At 40.6% G+C, this 13,809-nt stretch overlaps 1 long non-coding RNA gene across 3 annotated transcripts in view; it reads left to right on the forward strand.

The window, feature by feature from the left end:
- Positions 1–2,150: 2,150 nt before the first annotated feature.
- Positions 2,151–13,809, forward strand: part of LOC135445867 (uncharacterized) — a 37,669-nt gene continuing 26,010 nt past the window's right edge. For 2 of the 3 annotated variants that reach the window (XR_010439620.1, XR_010439619.1), the window contains exons 1-2: positions 2,151–2,286; positions 13,463–13,648. This is a non-coding gene — a long non-coding RNA (uncharacterized LOC135445867). Of the gene's footprint in view, positions 2,287–10,319; positions 10,389–13,462; positions 13,649–13,809 lie in introns of all 3 variants that reach the window. The other variant, XR_010439621.1, reaches the window with a different exon arrangement.

Raw genomic sequence — 13,809 nt, forward strand, 5'->3', positions numbered from 1 at the left:
GCTCCTTGAAAGACACTCTGTTTTATGTTTGAAAAACTACAGATTCCTCAGGATTTCAGGACCTGTACCAGTGGTTGATTCAGGCCTTTTGTCCTTTGGAAGAAGAGAGACAAAATTCTGGCTTCTGCCGTGGCATGAGGCCATCTGATGTGTCCCTGGAAACAGCCAAGTAGAAAAGGTTTGCCTGCTCTGCTTAAACATTCGAGAGCACACAGCATTTTTGGGAGAGCTGGGCTTTTGTCCTGAGTCACTGCATTCCTTGTCCACACTGTGCAGCTAGCTGCTGCCTTCCAGCATGCTGCACAGAGCAGTTGGATTGCACTGAACAGTGCTTGGGGCACATGAATGCTCTTTAAGTAAGTTATAGTGACCGATGGCACTAAACTGAATGAGCAGTGTTAGTCTTTCTCTGTTCCAGTGTGCAGTAAAAAGCAGTTTTCTAGGATTGAATAAATGGTGCAGTTGAGCTGTATGTAGATCACAGAGAAAAAAAAAAAAGCAGATTTGATGACTTATTGAATGACTTCTGCTTGTAAAAGAGAGACATTGAAATGTTCTCTTAGTTGCTGGCAGGAAATAATAGCTGAACTCTGGATGCTAAAACATGATTTGAGCTGTGAGTATGTTAGCTGGGCAATCAGGATGAGAATGATATCTGTTTCTCATTGTAAAATAATATATCAGTCAGATGTTAGTCATCATTGCAGGAAAGTGGCAAAAGCACAGCAGTAAAGAGACCCCAATATACCTACCAGATGATGCTTAGATTGCTGATGGCACCAAGCTCACATCTGTAAGTTCAAAGACTTAACACTTGGTTCCTTATTCCCACGTTTGTTCATCCAGCTGCTTTGGTTCTGTGGGCAAAATTTCATCGTGGGAGTCACTTGAAACTGGCTCATGAGTTCACTGGCATATGAGGAGTACTTTAGAAATATGAAGCATTTTTACATGCAATGTGATTTATAAGTTTGCTTTTTTTCTGTATGACCGATTTCATTGTCATTTCAAGCTGTGATGTTACACAACAGAGAGAATCACCCTCTGCTGTTATAGTCCCTTTTATTCTTTGCCTCTTATTTGGTTTGCCATTGAAATATTGGGACAAATGCCTCAAGAAATGGTGCAACAGTCTCTCTGAGGCTTTGGAGGCCTGGACAAAGCAATGGAAGGAACATGCAATGTGCAAGTTATGCACTAGGGAATCGTGAAGATATTCAGTTATTGTTTTTTGTGTTCTGAGTAAAATTACTTCAGTAATTTAATTAAAATGCAGAACCCAGGCTGGCTTGCAAGGTGTTCAGCACTCTCTGCTCCTTGTGAAGACAGTTTGTCTGAAGAGTCACAGATTTTTTTTTCTCTCCCATTCTGTGCCTATGTACCACAGTGACATTTGCTTCAATCCTGACATTTAGGTTAAACATTTGGCATTGAAGTCCCTAACTTTGCTTAAAAAACTAACTCCAAAGCAGAGACTAAGACTATGAAGATAAGCTCCTACTTCAAATGAGTGGAAATATTTTTAAAATGTGTTTAAATGTGTTTGTGTCATAGGAATTCGGGACTAGATTCGGGGCATTTTTAAACTTCCTTTTATTAATGTTGGGTTATTACTGGACATAGCATGTGTTTGTGTTTAAACTAAAATATAATTGACTATAAAACAGTCTTGGCATGTCATGATTTTTAGGAGGTCACTACTCCTATTTTCTCTAAAAAGTTACAAGTGATGTGTCCTAAAATATAAATTTCCAAATATGGATTAGATCTTACAATATAAAATAATGTTGCTCATGCCCAAGCAAATAATAAGGTCACTTGTCTGGTATTAGGTCTTAAAGTATGACTAACTAAAGATTTCTTTAAAAATAAAGAGGGAAAGGAAGAGCCTTGAATACAACTTCAGAAGGGCAATGCATTTTACTTTGTGCATGCTCTCTGCTCATGTGGCTTTGGACAGAATGACAGTGCAAGAGCAGATTTTGAGAATGTCCAGGGGGAAACACCAAAATTCCACTCACTAAAGTCTGAGAAGATGTGAAGCTTAGCTGCATGTCTCAGTATGCCAGAGTTAAGAGCAGTTGCCTCTGGAATGGAGCTGCTAACAAAGAGTGATTAGGCAGTGCCTGTGACCGATTATTTATGCATCTCACCTGGAAACTCTACAGGAGCAAGACTGGCCTCACCAAGAGTCTGAGCTGAGGCACTCACCCAAGAGAAATGCCACCAATGTAATTTCTGTTTTGAGGAGTGGAAGGTGGTACTCAGTCTGAACTTAACTCTAAGGTAACTGAACATGTTCCATAGACGTGCACATCCTGCACTGCTCCCAGCGCCAGATCCTGCTGCTGCTTTTTATGCCTCTATCACTGAAAGTGAAAAAGGAGAAAGTGGAGCAGGAAACGGCAAAAAAAAAAAAAGGTTTGTCTTCGCTGTTCTCACTGCTCCTTGTGTGGTCTTACCTTTCGATCCTGATGCCCAAGGAGTTGCAGAATGACAATATTTCTCAAAACTGATTTGGTTTTGGAGAAAACTACTACAACAATTATTTCTTCTGCTAAAAATTAGTAAACTGCAGTTAACTGAGGGTGCAGGCAAAACTACAGAAATACTTAATGGAATGCATCTGAGTTTCCACATCCTGTGCTGAAATGAGAAACCAAGAAAAAAATGCAGATGTAAAGCTATAGTGATTTGAATGCTGGAAATTAATTTCAGAGGATGACTGGTTTTTTTGGTGAGAAAATACTCCCTTTGGCTTTTATTGTTAATCTGAGTCAAAATATAAGCTCACAAAGTGAGCTTAAATGCAATGAAATGTGGAATCAAGATATGGTAGTCAGCAATGAAAGTGAAAATAACTTTCAAATTATTTCTGTTAGAAAAGCTGAGGCTGCTGGATGAATCTTCTCCTGTTTGAAAAGAAAGGTCTTATATGTCCCTGCAAAAGGCACAGAATTTGGCTTCTAGAATTTCAGTACTTTGACAAAGCTTTAAAAAGAGCTGAAAATGAGGGAGTCCTTGCTGGAAACGTCAGCAGCTTGGCAAGGCTCTGGGCAGTTGGCATTAACATCAATACTGGCATTCAGCTGACACCCTTGTTCAATGTATCTTTCTTACTGCAACTGGCAGGAGACAAGGGCTATTGTGACTGCAACTTTGAAAGCAATATTTAATTAAGTAAATTGATGTGTTCATTGGGAAACTGCAAATCATTTTTATGTGGCTTTTTTCCCCCCTTTATTAAAGGCTCTTGAAGGGGTGCTCTTTGCATTCAATAAAGTTTTATCTTTTCAGTGGGTACTTAGTGGTTTGCATGCCTCAGCTTGCTGCTCATTGGGCATCAAGGGCAGAGTTTTTCCTTTAAAAATCTTCATTCTCTACCTACACTTTCAGGAAGAAATAAATTTGATGGGTTTGACTTGTGCTGAACGTGCAAATCATCCTTTTTATTAAAGGACATTCAGTTCTGCTAAAGGAGCAAATAAGTGGGAAAAAATAGGAATTCAGTGAATTGCTTTCCCCTGCTCCCAAGAATAATTTCACATACACTGTGCCCATGGAAGTAAAAAGGAGACATTTGCTAATGTTTTGGACGGGAAAGCAGCTTGTGTAGAGCAATGCAATCATTATCCTCTGCTTAGGCCTCCCAGAGAGGAGGGAGAAACCAAGATGTGAACACTAAAGGGTTAAGCATGACATTGAGAGCAATTTGTCTATTGTTTCTCTACTAATATCTTTCACCAACTCACCACTCATCACCTTTTCCAAGTAGTCTCCATATAGCAACAAATGGCGCCACAGACAAATCAGATGCAATCTCATGTTTTCTTTTCATAAGCATTTGTAAATTTGTTAAAAGGAAAAGTAAGGGAAATGGGAGAAAAATGTTTATTTTGTAGAAGCTGTACCAAGGAGCATTGAGAACAGGGGACTCTTTTTTCTGTAACCTCCTCTGCTACCTGATGGACCTCTACAGCTCTGCATATAATTTTTTTCTTAAAGTTGTTCTGTGCCATTGAAATGAATCTAGGTTCTCTTCACAGTACTCTTGAGGATTCTGAGCTTGTATTCTGAATATTTAGAGCATGGTGACAGAAGCCTAGGTGCAAAACTGGACTCTTATGTTCCACCTTTAGTTTGCTGCTAATTTTCATCTCTCTGTTTAATGTCATAACACAGTTTTCCTCAATGACATATCTGCATATAATTGCTATGTGTACGTTTTTCTGTCTGTAGCACAATGCCATGAATGCACAGACAGTTTTTTTTCCCAGCAATGTTGCTCAAAGTCCTTAAATTTAAATCTTTCCTTTACTATGTAGGTTCATTACTTTTCCTTAAAAAGAGATCTATTGCTTTTCTTTTTTTATTTTTTTGATCCTAAGTTTCTTTCGGTTGGAGCTGACTTTAAAAGATGGAAAGCATTTATCTTTCTTTACATAGAAATCAACCATATGCTTTGTTTGAACAGATATTATTTCAGTTTTAAAAAACAACCCAAAAAAACAACAATCAAATACCAAATAAAAAAACCCCATCCCAACCCTCAAACTTATGAAAACAAAAAGTTCTGCAAGAGTAGATAGTTTGTATCTCTTTCTTGCTGTTGAATGTACGATAAACATAAAATGCCAACTGTCCTGGTTATAATAGAAGATTTCTAGGTTTTTACAAGCGTGAAGCGTTGTTGTAAGAGTTACTTATTTTCCCTTGATGAGTTTTATAACTTATGAAATTTTCACTGAGATGCACAGAGTAGGATTTCATATTATGGCTGAGTGCTTGTCAGCAGTCCAGGCAGAACTTCTGGAGGCTGGTCAAAGGAAAAGGTCATCCTCCACCATCCAACCTTCCCAGCTGTAGCACAGGCTGGCCAAAATGCATTTAAAACAGCTGTTCTTTTGTAGCAGCAATTACTGTAGTTGTTACAAGGAAGTTAGATGGTCACAAATGGGAGGAAGATCAGTTTAACAATTGTAAATCCTTGCTGCCACTCATTTCTGAGTACAGGAGCCTTGAATGAATGGAATTAGGTTCTGTTTCTCTGGAAAATACAATTGATGGAATGTTTTACCACCAAGATGCAGAAGATCTTGTTAGTAAAAAGAAAATCAACATAAATTCCTTCCTGTCAATTGCACAACAGTTATATTCCAAGTTTTTTCCATCTCACTTGATGGTTTGCGTATAGGTGCTGTGCATAAAGGCCGGTTGGCCAATTTAAATGGTAATGGCAAGATCTGGGAAGTTTATTGCCTTATATATAAGATTTTTGGAGAACTTCTGTCACCTCTTTGGCCAGTAATGAGCTTTGCTATATGATGCCAGTGGACCAAGACTTTGCTAGCCAGTCTTGCTAGGTGCTGGGAATTCGCAATAAGTCAGCATGAATTTCTGCCTGAACTTGGTTTGTGGTATCTGTGGTTGAACAGGAGGAAAAAAGCTTATGCTCAGACAGAATTCCCTGGGTTTTGAAGAGCATCTTTTCTCCTTATCTTTTGCAAACCATGCTGTAAACACTTCTTTGACTCCTTCCAGAGCTCATTTCCACAAGGACAGCATTTGGCCGGGCTGTCCCCAGCACAGAGGGAAGCGATGTCCCACGGCGGCTCTGGGCCTGTGTCGGTGTCTGGGCCCATCTCTGTCACGGTGCAGCCGCTGTTCACAGGGTGCCACGGCTAACCCTGCCCAGATGTTCTATCTGTGGGAAGCCCAGGAGCCGGGGCCAATGTTTTCCATGCCCTTATCCTCATCCTTATCCTTATCCTGGCCTGTTTGTGCGAGCGGGGTCAGGCGCGGCCCCGCAGCAGATAGCGCTGCCCAAGATGCTGAAGTTTGTGTTGCTTAGGCCACTTAGAGCTTTTCAGCAAACTTCTGAGAACAAAGTGATGGGGCTTCTCTGGCAGCTTGTGAACCTAAGAGTGTTTGTTAACATAAGACTTTGGTAGGACTTCTGTCTCTAATTACAAGATCTTTTTATGTTGGTTCTAATAAAGCATATGGACTTTGCAGGAACTGCATGGTTTCAGGCTGTGCTTTGCTCTGATCATTAATTGTATGTTTAGGTGTAGATCTTTTCCAATTTTTCCATTACCACGTGTTCATGATTACTGAAGTCAGTCATATCATCTTTTATATGATCAGCTTGCTCTTCATGGAACACACAAAATAAGATTTTTTTTGTTTGTTTTTGTGGCAGATTTCAGGTTGTGCATATCACATGCATATGTCAATCCTAGGAACTGAAAAGTAAAACTATTTCCAGCTATGCTGAGGGGATATTTGAAGCAAAATATACAATCTAACTACATAGTGTCATTATAGAACAATGCAATAATATATTACTGAAAAGAGTCAATATTTTTCATAAAATAAACACTTCAGAAACTGACACATTCCTCCATGTGCATATCTGGAATGTAAGAAAATAGGAATAATTTGTAGCAATTTTTTGTTTTCCACTAACTATATACAAGGCACAGAAATCTCTGGCCTATACAACCATTTAAAATTATGTACCTGTTATTATGGGTCTAAAAAACTATTTAAATTTCACAATGTGTCTTTTAAAACTTTTTAAAAAATGGGTTATTTGGTGCTGCATATTTCTATTAAGGAATTTTTTTTGTTTGTTGTTTGTTTGATTCCTGAGGAACTAATATTTGTTTTCCTGAATATTTTTACCTTCTTATACAAGAAGCTTTTGCGTACAACAGAAAAACGACTGTGTTAGCAAAGGTTCTACTATGATTTTTAAGTGTGTGAATAAAGGGGGTTTTTTCCCTTTAAGGGCTGGAGGTAGGGTTCTTTTAACTGCTTCATATCCACATTCCAAAACCTATTTAAAAACCTGAGTCTAAAGTCCAGCTGACAATGAACTCTATTTTCAGCTAAAACTCCCTCCTCCCCCACTTCGCCACACACTGTTTCTGCTGCTGCTCCACTTGTGATAAAGAGCAAAACTGTTGTTTGGCTGACATGCAGAAGGAGTTGTTTATCAAAAGGAGGCTATTCTAGGAGGATATGGTCTTTAAACAGAACAATGGGGATTTTGAAGATAACCAAATCAGTACTACATAGGTGTTAGATCTGTTTTAAATTGTTTCTGTGTTGGAAAGTAGGAGGGGGCCCTGGTATTTGGCTTTGAATCCCTGGCTTGCAAGTGTGAAATGGCTAAATCCAAATTAGCTGCCAACTGTGCTTTGTACTGCAGTTCAGGCTTGTCTGTAGGGCCTGGGTACAGAGCCTGAGGAGCACAGGCTGGGGGTGCAGGGAAAGAGGCCTCAGAAAATCCAATTTCATTTTGTGATCCAGGTGTACCATGTTTTTTTGATGAACTCTTGGTTGAAGCAGCAGTACCTAAAAGCAAACCTACAGGCAGATTCATCTTGGCTAGTTAGATCAGGTTGCAGACATCTCCATCCTGTTGACATAAATTAATTGGCTTCTGGACATGAGAGAGTTATCAATAGCTGATAAGTGGGAAGAGAAACAAGGGAACTTCATGGGAAACTGAGTTTGGTACAGAAGCTCAGCAGACACATGTGAAGCGTTTTTGTTTGCTCTCGCCTTCTGCAGAGAGAGAGAATCTCATCAAGAATAAAGGTGACCTTCAAAGGCAAGGGAGAGGAACATTACATGTTCTGTCAAGCTCCTGGATGACTGTTTCTATTCTTTCTGAGTTATGACAATCTCTAATTTTCTCTAATGAAAGCTTTTCTCATATATTTTTGTTATTTTGGAATGTCACCAGGTACAACGTAAAATCCCCCTCTCTTCCTTACTTACTTGTAGTGGTACTTTTGTGGTACATTTAAAAATCTCTTCCCAAAATTAAAAAAGTGAGGATTCCCTGTAAATAAAACAGTATGAACTCTGTTCCCTGCCCCTCTGCAATGCCTCTATAAATGAAAAGGAGCAGAAAAAATTCTTCTTCCTAGTGCTGACCATATGCAAGTGATTTATTTAAGGTCACACAGTGAATTGTTTGCAAGAGAGGGATGATTTTCTCTGCTGGCCATCTGATTAAAGCTCAGCCTAAATATGTTTGGAAATTTTCAGGTGGTTCAGGAGAACATCTGGGAGTGCCCACTCTTCCTGAAATATCTGTTTTGATTGATTACAGAAGGGGAGAGGTCTTTTTTATTCACCTGGCATCTCCTGCCCTCAAAATTCAGAATGAAACTCTTTTTTTTCAGCCCTAAGGTTTTCTACCTTCTTCCTTCAATACAAATGCAAGCTTAAATTCTTTTAAGTGTGAAAAGGGCACCTCGATGACCCCTGCCTAACATCACTGACACTGTTTGGCATTCTCACCTGAAGCCTGGATTTATTTTCTTAAAGATTCCCACTAGGTAAACCCCATGGAAAAACTAACCCTTGACAGCTCTTGCTGTTTTACCCATCACCTTTTAGAGGCAAGTGTGATGCTGTGGAGATGAGGAGGGGCAGTTTGTGTATGCCAGAGCCAGCCTTGCTGTTTGTTTTCTATTCTGTCCTAAAGTGATGCATTTTCAGAGGCTTTATCCCACAGCCAGGAAGAAGGAGTGACTCCGTAGTTATTCAGGCAGAGCAGGGATGTGCTCTGTGCAGCAAGGTGAGGGGTGAACTGATTATTATTACTGATTATTGCACTAAGTTTGGACAGTCTTGATGCTGTCAAGAGTGGCAAGTAATGAACCTTTCCTGAGCTTGCTCAGAGTAATGGCATTGCAGGGGGACACAAGGATGTCCTGGCCAACAGTGACAACCCCGTAGTTTCCTGTGCTGTTCTGTCCTCCTGGAACTACGTGCTGTGCCCTGCTGCTGAGTTTGCACACTGCTTCATAGGTATGTTGTCTGAGACTTGAACTTATTAAACTAAAATGATCCTCTTGAAGTGAGATGGATTCCTAAAGAGGGTTGGGGTTTAAATTAGAGTATCCCAGTGCACACTTGGAAGCCTACTGTTTGCTTTTATGTTTGAAAATGCTGCCCTTGACTTTCAATTTTTTTAATCTTATCTAACCCAAGAAACCATACTTCCATTTGGCAGTGTGTTTTTTTGGTTTTGTTCTCATAACTCTTGACCTGCTCATGTAGCTTAACTGACTGGGAATAAGGGTTGCTCCTGGTTATCGCAATAGCTCATATACATTGACAGAAGTCCTGGAAAGCAGGTTTTATGACAACATAAATGGTAAAACTTTCCAGCTTAAGAGGAAATACACTCCTATACTTGAAACACAAAAATTTAGTGGAGGAAACTAACTTGCAGTTTAAAACTAACTATAACTTAAACTAAACTATAACTTGCAGTCCAGTGAACAATTCTCTGTTTTGTGCGTACTCACATCTGAAATTTTGTCGGTGTTGAGCTCCAAGCATCAATTGCTGCTGCTTGAACTCTGGTCTTGTTTTAATGATGGGTTCTTTGCTCTCATCGTGGTGCTGGATGGAGTCTTTGGAGACTATCACAATGTAAATAAATACAATCTGTTTGTTTCTAGCCTGTTAAAAAAAGAGTGAGTTGTATGTGTCAAAGAAGGGGGAAAACTCTTAAGGATTCATTTGCATGCCTTTGAGATGCAGGAGGTACAGGAAGCAATGGGTTTAGGGGAGGGCTAGCAAAGTCATTCCATAGGGGTATAACAATAGGGAAACATGTAGAGTGGTTAGATGCTGTTAGATTAGATTAGTGCAGATTTACTTGGCAAGTGGTGTTTATTTTTCTATTAATCATATAGAGGTATTTAAAACTTGTAGAAAAGGTGTCATTCCACAAATCATTGTGGAGAATGGTTCATTCCATGTGTGGGTTGGGTTTTGTTCTTTTTTTTTTGTTTCTATCATTCATAGGATTTTTTTTTTTTTAAATTAGAAATGCTAGAACTAGAAATGGAAATGTCAGTAGACTAGAACTAGAAACTAGAAAATGGAAATGTCAGTAAAGTAGTGCAGTAGTTCAGATATATTGAATTTCTCTGCTGCCATGATTGTCCCTAGGCTGGATTTTTCTTCATCTGTTACATTTGTGATATTTTCTTCCTGCCTTTGCCTGTGTTATTACAATCTTAAATGTGGTGAAATATGCTGACTCGTACAAAATTTTATGTTTCAGCAAAGGAGAGCAAATAGAGCAAATGAATTCACAATTGGCTAGAGCTAATTTTGTGTAGTTACTAGCTCACATCCCAGATTTCTCTGTCAGTTACTTGTTTGAAAGTAAAAGAGGAGGCATAGCATGGGCTGAAAGAGAGAGAAAGGTTGGGGTTTCAGAGGGACAGCCTTCTCACACCATTGCCAAATCACCTCTCTCTCTCTACTTTGCATTGTAGTTATAAACCAGGACACAGGTCTGATGGCTGCTGACAACCCTCCTCGATATTTGTGGTTTCCCTTCAAAGGTTTGTATTGCTGTAAACATTTTCTCGATGAAATTTGCAGTGAGGGAGAAAGCTGCTGTAAGACGTGGCCGTGGAGCACCACAGAACTGGACCAAGCAGCCTGTGGCAGGGCTCCCACCTCTGCTGTGCCCCTCCTGCTGCTGCCAGGGCTCCAGGAGAGCCACCCTGACTGTAGGGGCAATGCCTGTGGCCACTGAGAGCCTCTCCCAGAGGCACTTGCCTGGGCTGGGCAATGGCTGCTCTGCACCCTTGGCCCCCTTCCCCTGCTTCCTTCTGGTACCACACTCTTACTCCTCTTTTCTCCTTGTTTAGGTGCTTTTTTCTCTCTGAAGGCTGTGCAAATGCATAACTCCCTGTTGTTTACAATCTCTCTTAATCCTGCTGTGAGGGAGAGCTTCTTCTAGTGCTTTTCTCCCTTGTAATGCAACTGTAGGCACCATTAACCTTATCTAAGAGCTGATGGTTGGTCACTGGAACCTCTCCTGACCTCCAGCCCCCTCCTCCCCTATTCTGTCTGTCAGGTACCATTCTTTAACATGCACCTTCTGTGGATAAACAGAAACAGGTCTCTACTTAAAATGGGTGGAAAAGGACTTGCATGATCTGTGGCAAATACATATGTTTGCCACTACATTGTTTAATTAGCATAGCTTTTTCCTGAGTCCCAAATGCTGGCCTATTTGCCCATATTGGGTGACTGTTCTACTTTCTATTAATTTCCAGGGCAAATTTGAGCTATCTACTGAGTGCTGCAATAACTATGTGTAGACTAGTACTTTCTGACTTTAGCTAAACTGTAGGATGGATTTGAATCTTTCAGCATTTCCTTTGACCCACTTTTCTGAATTAGTTTCCACTGTCCCTGAAAAATACTGTCCTGCCTCCCTTCTGGTTTTGCTATTTCCTTTTGTTTGCTGAAATATTTAATGAAAACTTGCAGCAAATAAAAACTTTGTAAGTGGAGGAAATTTCTTTGGCTGGACAATACAGAAAGTCAGATTTGGTGGCCTTGGTTTTCAGATGTATTTTCCTTAATTCTTAACTGAATGCAATTGTCAGGATTTATTTTTCTTTCCTTGATTGAACCATTTGCTTCAGGCTAGCTGAATCTAAATCCTTTTCTTGTCCAGTTTTTACTTTCTTGATGCTTCTGATGATGTCATTCACAGAGTGTTGCATAGAAGAATTGTTGCCTTGTAATAAACTAGTGGACTCTCTTTCTCTGAATTGATTTTTTTGAGGGCAGAAATGGTACACTCTAAATTATTTTAAAGAAAGAAGAAAGGAAAATGAGATGAATACTCTCCCTGTCCCTCCATAATTATCTCTTAAACATGTGGTACAGTGTTGGAAACAGTGAGTAATCCTCACCTTCACAGCTCTGCCAGCCAGAGTGTTTCATGTGAGAGATGGTGTTTTGCTGACGCAGGGCTCTGCCTACTCCAGTGGGTTTCTCTCTGTGCTTATTGAGATGCCAGAAAATCTACTGCATAGGTCATGCAGAGGGAAATTCATTAGGTGCCATCTTGTTTCAGCTCCTGCTTATCCTTATCATGTGCCTGTGCCCTCCTCCAGAGGCTGGCAGGGGCTCTGCAGAGTGGCCTGTGACAGGAATAGCTGGGAGGGTGGCTTCAGGAGTGGCCTGTGACACAAATAGCCGGCAGAGTGGCTTCCAGGCACTGTGAGCAGGGCTGCCTCCCCTGCCCCGAGGGAGCTGCCTGGCTCCATGCCTGCCCTTGCCAGTGTGCCAGCCTTGTTCTACTCCCTCTCCTCTTCTCTCATGCTCTCAGTGCTCATTTAAATAAGATAGTCTTGAAAATGCATCATGGAAGGTTTAGAGGATGACTTTAGGCAGGATTTACATGACAGACACTAGATTCTGCTTGTCTCTGTGCAGATATACCTGCTGTGAGTTTCCCTTAGCTGCAGGGAAGTGCCCAGAATTACAAATGTGACCGAGAGGAGCAGGGCTTGCCTGTGGTGTTTAGAAGGGTGCACAGGATGGTTGTATCAGGTTTGATGTCTCGGGGCTACCTGGAGCTGTGTCAGTGCAAACCATGTGTGGGAGGCTGGGACAAGTGTGGTGAAAGCCACAAGAGAAGATCTTCCCTTCTCAGTGTGATGCACCCACACCAGGACTTTGTGGTATTGAAGCTACGCAAATGTGGTCGAGCATTGTAAAACAAACCCCTTCCAGATATCACAAATCATTCTTCTTTTGAAAGATCTTCCTTGCTCCAGTCTTCCCACACCTCCCATCCTCAAATGCCTTACCTAATGCTCTAGACTAAGCATAATAAATCTTGCCCTCATTTTTAAATCTTGTGTTGCACACACTCCCTGCACTATGGAGACCATGGCATTCCTTATGTATTGTTTTCCTGCTTTCAAGGTATATCTACTGTTTAGCACTCTCCTCATTCACACCATTGCTCAAAACTGGCATCTTTCTCTGTTTCGTGTGAATCTGACAGTGTGAAATCTGCACCAGAAACTTAACTGTAACCACCTGCTGTTTTCTCTATAATTACCAGTAAGCAAGTCCACTGTAAGTATGTGTCTCCACTTTGGATGCCAAAAAGACATTGATAGCTTCTGAGTCAATCATTTGTTGGTCTGATGTGAAAAAAAATACCTCTCACTTGAGTCAGAACCTTGTCCTTCTCTCATCTCTTTACTGTCTGAGATTATTTCATGTGGTAGCAATGACAGCTTGGATATAGCAACACTCTTGGGGGCCACATGGGGATACCCAAGCTTGTCCAAGTCCTAGGTTTGAAAATAGCTTAATTTCATAGAGCTAGCTAGGTTTGAAAATGTTGGAAGTCTACACATGCCTGGATAAACTTTAGAGGACCTCCCTTAGCTCTTACATTAGCAGTGTAGTTCAATGGTTATGTTAGTGACCTTTGTCAGTACAAGAATTCATGTTAATTCATGGCAACCTAGAGCATTATTATAAACCTCTTGTCTGTTCTGTTTTTTGGGGCTTTGAAAGATAATCAAGGTGGATTTATCTGATACTAAGAGATGAACCAGTTACCAGCCTTAGGTTTCTTCCTTTATTTTTGTAGGAGGTTACTGCCAGAGTAAACTGAAATTGGAGGTGGTTTACGATCATGCTGCAGCCTGTACACTACACTTGCTCAGGAGTTTATCCAGGAAGGATCAGCTGATCCTGCTGCAGGATGGTGACCTCTGGCAGAGACACAGGACAGAGACAGCTGCTTCTGCTCTCCCAGCTAAACCTGCTTAAGGCGGTGGGTGGGAGTTGTTAATGCCATTATTTGTTTAATTGTAGAGCTAATAGGTTTGTGTGTGTGTGCACTTTATTACAATAGAATACATTAAATAGAAGCAGAGGAAAGATTGAGTGTGCTACTTTGGGAGCTGGTTTCCTTTGTTGTTCCTTTTTATTAAA

Source organism: Zonotrichia leucophrys, chromosome 3 (genome assembly GCF_028769735.1).
Source record: "Zonotrichia leucophrys gambelii isolate GWCS_2022_RI chromosome 3, RI_Zleu_2.0, whole genome shotgun sequence".
In the NCBI taxonomy this organism is placed as follows: domain Eukaryota; kingdom Metazoa; phylum Chordata; class Aves; order Passeriformes; family Passerellidae; genus Zonotrichia; species Zonotrichia leucophrys.